Source organism: Gadus chalcogrammus, chromosome 15 (genome assembly GCF_026213295.1).
Source record: "Gadus chalcogrammus isolate NIFS_2021 chromosome 15, NIFS_Gcha_1.0, whole genome shotgun sequence".
Taxonomy (NCBI): Eukaryota; Metazoa; Chordata; class Actinopteri; order Gadiformes; family Gadidae; genus Gadus; species Gadus chalcogrammus.
Genome location: NC_079426.1, coordinates 8,157,085 through 8,160,526, shown reverse-complemented (window position 1 = coordinate 8,160,526; position 3,442 = coordinate 8,157,085). Strand labels below are relative to the sequence as shown.

Genomic DNA, 3,442 nt, shown 5'->3' with positions numbered 1-3,442 from the left:
CGGCTTTCAACTGCTGTTAACAGCACATGCGCTACCGCGCGTATATGTCCCGCGCAAATTTAATTTCATTAAAAAAAAAAAAAAAAAAAACATTTTTTTTTTTTTTTTTTCTTCACCCCTCGCGATCGACTTGGGATCTGTCGGCGATCTACTGGTAGACCGCGATCGACTGGTTGGGCACCCCTGATGTAAAACAACCTAATCTGATTGGTTGACAGGAGGTGCATTACGAGACAGAATGATGTAATTTAGGTTTGTATATGTGTGTTTGTCTGTGTGTTTTAATGTGTGCGTGTGTGTGTGTGTTTGCGTGCATGTGCATGTGTGTAAGTGCATTTGCGCATGCATGGGTGACTGTGCACACTTGTGTGGTGTGTCCGTGTTTGTGTTTGTATACGGGTATCGTTTTCTGTGTGTGGACGCGTGTGTGCGTGTGCGTGCGTGTGTGTGTGTGTGCGTGTGAGTGTGTGCATGTGTGTGCGTATTTGTGCCAGATGCATTTATGTCGTTAGTCAACAGCCAATGAGGAGCTGCCCTCATCTAATTACCATGCGGCCCCGGGGGGCCCGAACACGAGTGTGTTTGCACGCACACACACACACACACACACACACACACACACACACACACACACACACACACACACACACGCACACACACACACTCTCACACAAGATGTACACACACCACACATCCACATGACACACACACATACCCTATATAGACACACAAAGTCCAAACACACACACATTCCGTGTCTGCCAGCATCAATTGATCAGAGGGGTCTCTCCCAGGTCCTCTGATTGGATAAGGACCTCCAGAGTGTTTTGGGAGGAGGGGGAGTATCTCCAGAGGTCCAGTCTGCCCCCTGTCACTGCGGGGAAACTTCATTTCTCAATGAAATATTTCACATTTCTCTCCAATCATTCGCACCAAGGTTTCATAGTTTAATAACATAGATATATTCCATATCTTCGTAGTTCGTAATCATATTGTAGATTGTATTGTGGAACTTTATCTAATCCTGATCAGTCTCTTGTACCGTATTCCTTTAACTGTCTTGAATTTATGTCTTTAAAATCAAAGTGACCTAATCTGATCATCACAACTATTATTTATAGCTATTTGACTAAGGCTACCCTTAAACCTAGCCTACAGCTATCTAGTAAAGGCTAGCCCTAAACCTATCCTACAACTGGCTAACCCTCACGGTTCAGTCTCCAACCTAGCTCGTGTGTGCTACTGTGAGTGTGCTAGCAAGCGTGGGTCTGGAGGAATGTGTCCTCCTGACATCAGCCTAATGGTTTCTCCCGGGGTCTGGTTCCTGTCTCTGCTGTCAATTACATTGTTTCCTTCCACCATGACCCTGCTAATCTACTTCCCCTGGAGATGATTCTATCAGCCTCAAGACCTCTGTCAACCTGCCACAGAGATAACTTACTATATATATATACTAATATATATATACTAGTATTAGTAATAGTAGGAGCATTACAGCAGGAGCATTATGTATACATATATATCTCCATATATATATATATATATATATATATATATATATATATATATACATATTATCCTGCTGTAATGCTCCTACTATTACTAAACTAGTAAGACTATTCTGTCTTTATTACCATTAGAAAGGCTGCAGCATTGCATTTGTTTCTTCTGGCTCTTGTTTTGGAGTCCTCTGTTTTCGTACAAGTTAGGCTGTAATAGTTGTATTAGTATTACAGTTTTTCTCAGTCGCCTTGGTACATTTCTCAGATCAGAATTGAAATTTGAAAAACAGTAAGTGCATTTCTCAAAACAATTCGTACAAATAGCAAAACACCATGGATTTCATGCAAAAGCCAGTCTCTTGCTCAAAATCCTTAGTTAGTTTCTCAAAAGTATATATCTGTGTCAATGAATGTCAGTGCCATCAGAATTTCAAGTCCTTGTGTCATTGTGTACGGATAAGACAGTCAAATTGCTTTATTCATGTTGTCAATATAACAGTGTACTCTGGAGGGATGCTCTAATGTAAACTATGGCTAAAGTTTTGAAGAAAATTATTGTAAATTGTAAGATACACCTTAGTGTATGTGGGAGATTGATTGCAGGAGACTGGACAAGATTCACATTTACGCATTGACTGTTTGTACTGTAATTTGTTGACAGACCATTTCATTGCTAGAAATGTGAACATAGGAAAATCTCCTTAGGGTAAACTGCATTGCTGTAGGAATTACAGTGCAGTCTTCCTACACTTCCTGATGTTCCTGTCTGTTGGGCCACAAATTCTCATTCTCACGCAGCCTCACTCCTCTTCCTCTTCTGCTTCTCTCTGGCTGTTGACCCTGTCCAATTCTTTGTCCTTCCATTGTCAGACAATGTAACATTGTGTTGTGCTCCAGCTATATATATACTTGCCAGTTCATGGTTCAGGAGATACACCTTTGAGCTATTTCAGTAAACTTGTTGATCCTTGGTTGATCTAACAATTCACACATTTCCCTTCTTTAGAGAAAGTCAAGATTCACCTGGTAGCAATTTACCAATTCAGGACAGATTTAGAAAAAAGTCTAATGGAAATGAATAGAAATATACTTAGTATAGTATGACAACTTGTTCATCCATTTTGCATGTACAGACTTATGCAATGAACTCATGCCTAAATGTTGTGGGGGTGAGACTATTCAATAGAGACCCATTACAATACACTTTGATCTACATGACATAAGCAATTGATAATGTAGGAAAGAGCAGAGAATTGTACATAATCATTTGCATGAATGTACCAAAGCATTTGCAACTTGTTCAAAGAAATGAGAAACTGCTTTTTTGATGTGCACAACTGACACACTGATGTGAAGATTGAACAGGTCGTTTTGAGAATTTCAATTCTGATCTGAGAAATGTACCAAAGCGACTGAGAAAAACTGTAGTATTAGTAATTGTATTAGTGAGGCTGTAGTTGTATTAGTATTGGTATTAGTATTAGTTGAGGGCTGCAACAGTTGTTATTATATTAGTTTGGTTGAAGCAGTTGTATTAGTATTTGTATTACTATTATTAGTAGGGCTGTAGTAGTTGTATTTGTATTAGTTGGGCTGCAGTAGTGTTATTTGTATTAGTATGTTTTATTTGGGAATCATTAGTGATAGACCAATAGGGTGGCTTTCTTTAACCGTGATCCATGGTTAATGAGGTAGGCTAATTGAAGCCTCGTCATCACTAATTCCACCTGTTGACCACCACAAGCCTGTGAGTTGGCCAATGACGGCATCGCCCCCTGGGACATGACGTCTCCCTGATGAAAGGGATCGCCGTCTTGGACACTAAAAGTATTCCGATAAAACCAGCGAACCGCTTCAGACACGGACACGGATTGCGCGCCTTTGGAGAGAAACCCGGACACCGAGACCCCAAGACCCGAGACACCGAGAGACTGAGACCC

General features: G+C 40.6%; 1 protein-coding gene across 1 annotated transcript in view; it reads left to right on the top strand.

Annotated features, from left to right (window-relative positions):
* The first annotated feature begins 3,348 nt into the window (after window positions 1-3,348).
* Window positions 3,349-3,442, top strand: part of vip (vasoactive intestinal peptide) — a 3,496-nt gene continuing 3,402 nt past the window's right edge. Inside the window, exon 1 of the mRNA XM_056610029.1 lies at window positions 3,349-3,442. This exon is cut by the window's right edge and continues 128 nt beyond it. The gene's annotated coding sequence lies outside the window, so the exon portion shown is untranslated.